This window comes from Spinacia oleracea, chromosome 4 (genome assembly GCF_020520425.1).
Source record: "Spinacia oleracea cultivar Varoflay chromosome 4, BTI_SOV_V1, whole genome shotgun sequence".
NCBI lineage: Eukaryota > Viridiplantae > Streptophyta > Magnoliopsida > Caryophyllales > Amaranthaceae > Spinacia > Spinacia oleracea.
The window spans coordinates 16,629,793-16,639,594 of NC_079490.1; the positions used below are offsets into that span (position 1 = coordinate 16,629,793).

Consider the following 9,802-nt stretch of genomic DNA (forward strand, 5'->3'; position numbering starts at 1 on the left):
TGATCGCGTATTTATGGGGAAATTTCAGGACGTTTATGCCTCCCTCCCCACTTCACCTCTCTCATTCTTCATCTCTGCCTCTCTGATTTTCCGGCCAAGTTCCGACCACCACCCACGAGCCACCAGCCAAAAAAATCGCCCCCCTTGACAACTTCTTCTCAATTGGAAATATGATAGTGTTTTTGAGATAAAGTGTGGTTGGAGTCAACATCGGCCATGTTGCCTCCACTAGAACTGAGAATAATGATAAGAATGAGCATCAAGAATACCAACAACACCGGTCGAGACATAACCGTGTCTCTCCCAAGAAACTGTCCCCATCCCAAAATACTCACAAGTTGTTGGTCTCGTACTCCTGCTTCCAAGGTTGTGAGGATCGGGATCTTACCTTGGGACGATGATGGAGGGTAGTATTGGATTGGTAGAATCGGATCGTAGGATCGTAAGATCATACTAAATAATAAAATAATATTTATATTGTTAATTAAAATGCAATGTAAAATCATGTATTCAAGTAATCTTAATACTTAAAGATCATTTTTGCTCACATAAGATTAATACTTGTGTAGATTCAAGTGCAACTAATAAGATGTGCGCAAGGTTGTTGAAATTAAGATTTTAGTTATGATCAACATCAAGTCTTAATTGATAAAATTATATGAATTTCTTTACTTTTTAGTAAACTAGTTGTTGGACCACGCGCTAGCGCGCGCGGTCCCCCAAGATATTAAAATCAAATATCAGAACAAAATAAGCAAACAAGCAGAGCGATTAGGGGAGAAAACCCCGAGAAAAGGAGTTGAGCGGAAAAAAAATCAATTAGACAAAAATTCCCCAAAACCACCACCCTTATGTAGATCACAAGAGCTACTACAATGGTTGCATATCTCACACCGCCTCTCGCCCACCTCTTTATATCCTCTTTAAACCTCACTGCATAAGTCGAGTTAAAAGGCGATAATCTCTCGTCTTTATGGCTGTTGGTTGAGATCTCCATGAAAGAAGACTCGCCATTGATCTTCGTCCTAGTGCTGGTTAACCTAACATATGGACTACAAAGACATGAGCAGTGTTAGACAAGCCAGAAGAAAACTAAACAAATGAATGCAAAGAGTAAAAGTCACAAACTTACGGAATTGTTTAAAACAATAAAGAATGCAGAACAGATCCAACATACCTGATGTACAATTCCCAATATACTTAATGGTTGACAACAAACAAGCAGTGACAACCACTACCCCCATGCAGCAACACCACACCCGAAACACTGCCAACAACAGCCAAACAGAGCAGAACAGCTGCGCAACAGTCAATCACTGGAAGCATACCACCTTTGACTGACTGCAACAACCCTTCCAGCTGCAAAACAAACATCCTCATGCAGAAACTCTGCAGCCACCAAAAACCAACAACAATCTGTAAAGTACCTATATCACCCACAATGTCGCACCTGAAAACATAGTAGAGCTAGCCTGACAAGAACCATAATAAAAACAGGCCAATCAGACCCAAAAACATTCAGGAACCTAGCTTAGCAGAACAGGCAACCCACCACCGCAACCAAACGACACAACGAGCCAAATCTTAAGTAACTTATCCTATCCTGAACCACATAAGTTTCCTCTAAGATGACACAAATCTAGTAATCTACTTGCGCAATTTTTATTTTCAACCATTAGGGAACTTATATTCTCATGCAATAACACATTTGAAATCAGGGCAAAAACTATCAATAGGCACCAGACACTATGACTCAAGTATAGATGTATTTGTATCTAGGGCGTAAGACACCAGAGCCCCTGATTAAGACATAAATAGGCAGAAACTATCAAACAAAATAAACATTGTTCCATGTATATATGTATTTGTAAACTAAACATATCTGGATATAAGTGAACCAAGAGCTTGCTTATAAACTTATCCCCCCCACCCACCAGGTTAATTGACAAACGGTGAATTAATTGAAGATAAAGAAACTTAAAATCTTTTTCCAGCAAGACCATAGACGTATATGAATATAAACCTCATCAAATTCCTTTGCAAGTTATCAAACATGTGTTTCATTCTATCTGAATATTCAACTAACACTGACTTTCTTCTTTCATCTAATGAAGTGACCATCATAGGTCTCAAATAGTTTTCCAAGGGTATAAGAGTGGTCCCACGATCATCCACATGACAGCATCTGATGAAATAAAACTATGTATCAAATCAAGATTACGGTGGATAACCGCAAAGACAAATATTTTTTTACTAACAAAACAAAGGTCATGCACCACAGATAGCAAGGGTTAAAAAGAGATAGACATTAGGGCTTAGAGATTAGACCTTTAGCCGGTAAGCAATACTCTTACTCTTTACCCCTCAGTCTGACATTCCCCCCCGTCTTTACTTTCTTTTTCCTTCCTTCTCTCACCCTTATTTCTCTCTCTTTGCTTTCTCTTGCTCCTTCACTCACGTTTCTATGGTTTCACATTTTAGAGGAAGAATATGCTTACTTACTTGTGTTATTGCTCTTTTTAAAAGAATAACGATTTTAAAAGTGCTATTTGTGTCTCTGTATTTCCCTCTCCCCCCCATCTCTCTCTCTCTCTCTCTCTCTCTCTCTCTCTCTCTCTCTCTCCCCCACATCCTTTCCTCTCTCTCTCTCTCTCTCTCTCTCTCTCTATCTCCCCCACATCCTCTCTCTCTCTCTCTCTCTCTCTCTCTCTCTCTCTCTCTCTCTCTCTCTCTCTCTCCCCCACATCCTTTCCTTTTTCAATTTTTTGCGTTTTATAATTACTGCAATCATATTTAGTGTAGAAGGTTGAACATTAGTAAATGGGGGGTAATGAATAAGAGTAAATGAATCCAAAGACTTGGAGATAATAGAGAGAGTGTGAGATACGGGGCTGATGATATGAAATTGAAGCAATTACATTGGTTTTAAGTGATAAAGAAATAGAGGCACATAGCATAATGGCATGCACAAAAGCGCTGAACCATGATTTTGTAATTTACCCATAATATTGTTGCATTGTTTCAACTTTAAATGGAGATATAATGACAACCAAAGATGATTTTATTCCCATTAAAAAATAGATATTTATAGTTGATACATGGAGTATAACAAACATATGTAGGACATACAAAAAGGCAGAAAGATATCAAATTTATAATATACAGAAAATATCTAGAACGCTAACCTTGTTAGGCACATGGAGAATTTTGACGCGTCTAGCCTCTTGAACTTAATCTAAGAAGTTGAGTAAAAAGGTACGTTATCAGAGGACGACAATGATAACCTAAGAAAATAAAACAGTAACTACACAGTCATTATTGCACTGTGAAACGGTAAACCATACAGGAATCTGTGCACCAGAAAATCCACGCAAAACAAAAACTAAGATGCAATGAAGCTAACAAAAGTACGGGAATGATCAAATGACGTACATTGTCCCAGTAATGTGTGTCAGCAAAAGTGAACTTTAGCCACATTCAACAAGTGCCTGCATTGTCAAAGTATAAATCAGATTAACAAGCTTAAATCAAAACTCCAGAAAAGCAATTGTACACTTCAAAGTATCCTCTTTGAAAACCTATAGTGTCAAACATCCGTTCAAAGCATGTGAAGTTGTCCCAAGAGTTGCGTTGTTTGTTCTTAAAAACAGTATATCTAGAAATTGTTAGAAACACTACTATGCTTTCTTAAGCTCCAAAATAAGTATTGTAGACCATTTCCCCTAAATTTTCACCCTTGTCTCTCTTACTAATCCTATCTCTCCTATCCCCTCCCCTCCACCAGAACCATCACATATTTTCTCCTTTTCACATCTTCATCTCTCCTGTCATCAAATCCTCAACATCCCTTCTATAACCTCCCATTTTGTTCCTAATCCTTATCTGCCACCCTCTCACAAGTCAAATTGTCAATTATCTAGTTTATAGAATCATAGATTCCCTTAAACTTCACAAAATCCAATCAAAATTCTCTTTTTTCTACCACAATGGTGTGCTATTCGACATTAACGTTGAGTCAGCCATAACCTGGTCGTAATTTGTTACTCACAGATCAAACATAAGCACACATTAATTTCTTAAAGCTAATTCGACCCTAATTTTCTTATTATTCAAAATTTACTTCTTTGTCAGAAAGTTAAACACAACAATAATTTTTTCGAAGGAAAACATTGGAAAATCTAAAAGAAACCCAAATCTGAATTAGACCTAAATATATCCAAAGTAAAGTCTATAATCAGGGGAACATAATGTGGTTAATTCTAGTAATCCTAAGCTGAAAATTCAAAGAAATTTGAAGAATATTCAAATATTCACAAATACCCATATAAAAATAATAATCAAAATCAACAAAGTTAGACAATTTCAAACAAACAAATAGAGGTGTTTGATTAAAATAAACAATCAAAAAATGCCGACAATACATAGAAAACCCAGATCACGAAAATAATCCCCAAAATCGGTAAAAATAAGAGAGATAAAGTAATTACCTGGCACCAACAATATTTAAACAATCTACCGGTTTTTTGGGAGCAATAATGGCCACCCTGTTCGGCCATCGACAACTCTCCGTTAAATCCTCCGTAGTACCCATTTAAGCAAATAATTGATGGTGTTAGTGCGTAGTATTGGGAAAAGTATCAACAAAAAACGAAAATCCAATAAAATAATAAAAGAAGAACGGTAAACATATTAACAATTGAAAAAAAATTAAACATTTAATAAATCAACAAATCTGCGAAAAATTAAATCAAATACAATCAGATGATTATAATAGATGAACAAGAACAAATTACCCAAAGAAATCGATCAGATGACCAGATGTTTCGCATGAGAGATACATAAAGAGATTTCGCGATTGAGAAACTAAAGTTCTGATGGAGAGTGATGAGAAGAAAAGATATGGTGGTCCTAGTGGAGAAAGGGGCGGACGGCGGAGGATGGAGGAGAGAGGAGAAGGGGCAGATCCGCATATGAGGGCTAGGTTGAAAGAGAAAGTGAAAATAGGAGGAAATGGAAAGAATAAGGTAAATAAGGGGGGTCACGTGGAGGAGAAGAAAGCACATGGGGCAATGAATCAGGAAATAAAGAAGGGAATTTTTTTTTTTGGAAATATGCAAGAACCAAGGTTTGAACCTTGGTTGATTGAGCAAGTAGGATAGAGCCATCAAAGGGAAGCAATTTGGGAATTTTTTCTTATAAATAGTGAAAATCACCTATATGTGACATTTTAAAGGTTTGGGAAGTGATTCTTCTTTTTTATAACTAATTTATTGATAGAAGTATGATATTTCTATTTATATGTGATCATGAACTATTTAGTAATAAAAAATATGATTCATTATCTTGAAATATTGTATGCTGAATCAGATCGTAGAGTCCTATTAAGATCCTGCTACTCAAACTTTTTACCGAGGTAGGATCGTAAGAATAGATCCGGATCAGTGGGGTACATGTTTTTGGATCGTAGAAGTGTAGGATCGTAAGATCCGAATAAAGAGTTTAACAACTATGCCTGCTTCTATGGCGGATGGTTAGTTTAATTTATTTTTCAGTTGCTGACGCACACTTTTTTGCCACAGAGACCACGGTCAACGACACAAGATCTACGGCATTGCTGTGTAGCCGACGCAAATCTTGGGTGGCCGGCCGTGGTCAATCGTTGTCACAAAAAATTTGCAGCACTACTCGATTCTGCTTAAATTTAATTGTTTTTATATATTTTTTCGTTTATTATTTCTGAAAATCTTTCGTTTATTATTTTGAAAATATTTAATTATAATTTAGTTATTTAATTGAAACTTTTATTTGTAATATTTTTTAGTTTAATTATTGATCAATAATATAATATTTGATATTGTTGTAAAGTATAATTAATTTTAGGACAGTTATTGTTATTATTATCAATATTATTATTTGTTATTGTTATTGTTATTATTATTATTATTATTATTATTATTATTATTATTATTATTATTATTATTATTATTTATTATTAGTAGCAGCACGAGCCCCAATGTCCTGAGTCTTAGAGAACTTCTGAACCCGCTTCAGCAACGCAACAACATCCTTATCCAGCTCCCCCAAAGAAGAGAAAGAGAACGGAAGAAGGTCACAACCACTTGCCCGACAACTTGCTCGTACTTGTTGTTGTTGTTGTTGTTGTTGTTGTTGTTTTTGTTGTTGTTGTTGTTGTTGTTGTTGTTGTTGTTGTTATAAGGGTAGAACCGTCCTTTCACGTGAAATACGAGGGCGATATTAGCATACGTGGACGTCGTATAACGATACACTTTTTTATTTATGTAATATCAACAGTACGTCCAAGACCCCTTGTTTTTCCAAAACTTAGATAAAAGTTATTCTCTTCATAGATGTAGAAATAAGTTGAAGAAAAAATATTGCCTATAAAAGTATTTTACTATGTACTCCATCCGTCCCTTTTTATTCTTTACATTTTCGCTTCTATTGTCCCATTTTAATCTTTACCTTTAAAATCTTTTCTTTTATGTTGTATTATAAATGTCCTTAATATTTTGTAAAGTATCGTGCAAGTACGTGTTTATTTTAATTAATTAAAATCATTGGTACACTAAACCTTTCACACTTTCCCATTGAAACATTAGATCTCTCACACTTTCCCAATGTCATATTTTGGATAAAAGTGAAAACATTATCAATAAACGTAATTTACATTTTTTAAAAATAAGGAGGAATCTATCAATATTAATTAGTTGCTAAATCACATGAATGAAATCAAATAATAAAAAGGCACTAGTAGAAAAAACTTCATTTGCAACTCATCATTTGCAACTCACCTAATGAATAGAAGTTGCAAAATTACTTTGGTCAACGCGGGTCAGACTTTAATGAGTTATTATTAGCGTTTCTTTTTTATCAACGAACTCTGCGAGAAAGAGAAAAAAACAAAAAAAAAACTTAATCGCAACTTGCACCATGTCTCTGCGTGTTGCAACCGTGTCACATAGTTGCAACTCACACACTCGCGCGTGCAATCCATTTTCATATCTGAAAAAACAAGCCCTCGAACTCTCCATCTATTTCACAATTCTCTCTCAAACCCTAGGTAGCATTCTTCGTCCTCCCTCCCTGAATCTCTCCTTAATTTCTTCCTCTAAATCTTTAATGGATTCATCTTCTCCGATTTCGTTTCAAGTCTTTTCACCCTGACGGAAGAGAGAGATACAAAGGGCGGAAGAGAGAGAAAGACACCCGACCTTTTTCTATGCTCAACGTTCTACCATAACTTCGCCCATTGTGGTAGGGATTCTACGCCTAAACTCTTTGTTTTTCTTCAATTTTTATTTATTTATTATGTTTCGTTTGATATTTTTTTTTAGGGTTGATTTTTTGTTTGTCGTTTGACTTGTTTACTTGATATAAAATTTTTGGGGGTTTATCGATTGAGCGACTAACTCTGGTTAGGGTTTTTTTTTGGTTTTTGAAGTTATTTCGGTTGATTTTAGTGCCAAGTTGTGTCTGTTTATTTGGAATTTACACAATTAGTATTTGTTTGATTTTCGTATATTTAAATCACCTAAGATGAGATTTTCATTGACCCGTGCAATTGGGTTATTTCGTTATCAAAGTTTTGGTTATCTGATATCTAATTTTTCTTTATTGTCAATTTCTCATAGGCAGTGTTCTGTTCAAATGGTTTCATGCATCAATCTCTAATAGGCAGGGTTCTGGTTCAAATGGTTTGTTTGCTAATCGCATAATTCAGTCATATGTAAACACCTTCATGGGTCATCACACGAGTGCTTTCGCTGAGAATCAATTGGGAGCTCACTAGTAAAGTTCCCACCTTACTCTTATCCTGTAGTTGTAAAGTGCTCAATCACTTTCCTTTTATTGGTAATTCCCTTCCGGGATCCTCCCCCCGGAAAGCGTCAAAGTGTCCTGTGTGGATCAGTAAATCTCCAAATAAAATAATTGTTGTTTACAGGGAAAGTAGAATCTACATGATGTAGGTGTGGAACTTTTAGGCTTTTACTCTATATAAGCCTAACTCTATCCGGATTCCCCGCATGCATATAACAAAAAGAAAGATGAACTTGCAAAACTTGAAACCATGCTACTGTTGCTGTACCAACTACTTAGATCAAACTGTAGCTTCCAATTAATATTGCCTTGGAGAATGAGCCTCCATGGGTCTCATTAAAAGAATGATCACAATGGAAAGTGATTATGAAGTGATACATTGAAAACATGAAATTTAACTTGTAACACAATGGATCGTGAAATTGATCTCTATGTGTAGACACCTAATTTGTGTCTCCCCTCTGGGATGATGACGATACCATTATCCTTATTAGGCGGTTGGAGCAACTCCGTGCGGAAATTCCAATTGCTAAGAACATGTCCAAAATCCAAGAGCCAAAATCCAATCCCCGAGGCCGTTCCCCTTCCGGAACTCGGTACAAAACACAATTTTCAAAAATCAATTTCAAAATCCAAGTACAATCTCACCCAATGGACTATCCCATTGGTTTTACAAGGCCTTTTCCAGTCAAAATGACATTAAGCAATCCAAATTCGGGTGCCGACCCACAAAACCGAGCAAGCTGGGCCTCGTCCCGTAAAACCGAAATTCAAAAACCCGAAACGGCTTGTTTTTAGACGCAAATTAAGTCTTAATCCCCAAGAAAACACTACGTGCCAAACTTCGTACGAATAGTACGAAGGTACACCAATACAAGACAAAGCAAGGACGAAGCCCGAGTCCTTGTTTTGGCAGCATCTGCGCCACGTCAGCAGCGCCTGGCGCCGGTGCTGCGCTGGACGCTGGTGTTGGCTGGCGTTTAGAAGCAAATCCTCCTATAAATACCCTTAATTCTAAGCATTAAGGGAGGAAAAATCGAAACATAACGTCGTAATACAAAAATTTCCCCTCAAATCAAAATCCAAAAATCTCCAAAAGTCTCATACAACATTTCAAGTTCTAAGCAATTGGGAGCTCTAAAAGGAATTCTTGCCTAAGCCTAACTAGGTAACTCCGAATCCCACCATATTCAATCACGTTTATTTGATTTTCCTATTTCAAAAATGATTAATAAGTTGACATTTTTAACAATAAAAATGTCACTTACAACAATCATACATTTCTTCAAAATCCAAACTTTTCAAAATACAAACATGCAAACTTTCAAGATTCAAGGATGTTTAAAGTTGTTTGTAATCACTTCTTTCAACTAGAATCATTTTCAAAATGTGGAGTAATCAAAGATGATTCCTTTCTAACTTTTAAAGGTTTAGTCTTTGAGATTCAAGACTCCATTTTTCAATATACAAGTTCAAGTTTTCAAATTTCAAGATCCAACAATGTTTGGGGTTGCTCATGACCACTTCCCTAAACTAGGATCATTTCAAAGTAAGAGCTAATCAAAGATCTAACATTTTCAACATTAAAAGGCCCGATCTTTGAGATTCAAGTCTCTTAAGTTCAATATTTCAAGTTCAAGTTCAATATTTCAAAGTTCAACATTTCAAGTTTCAAACTTTTCAAGTTCAAGTTATATATGCAAAATCTAGGATACTTTGGGTGAACAATCCATCCTAAGTTGAGATTTTTTAGCTTTGACTCCGTGTTGGACGCAATTATTTTTAAGTAGCCGTTTGGCGTTCGGACCTCATGTGCTTAAATTCTATTTCAATATTGCAATTTCTATTCCACAATTTCAATTATGCACCATTCAATTCCGCACCATTCAATTCCGCAATTTCAATTCCGCACCTTTCAATTACGCAATTTCAATTCCGCATTTCAATTCCGCACTTTCAATTC

General features: G+C 35.9%; 1 long non-coding RNA gene across 1 annotated transcript; it reads right to left on the reverse strand.

Annotated features, from left to right (window-relative positions):
* Positions 1-632: 632 nt before the first annotated feature.
* Positions 633-4,996, reverse strand: LOC130459852 (uncharacterized). Its single transcript, XR_008919545.1, has 5 exons — positions 4,488-4,996; positions 3,433-3,488; positions 3,186-3,235; positions 1,178-1,389; positions 633-1,052 (listed from the first exon to the last, which is right to left on the reverse strand). It is a non-coding gene; the product is annotated as an uncharacterized lncRNA (long non-coding RNA).
* Between the last annotated feature and the right edge of the window lie 4,806 nt (positions 4,997-9,802).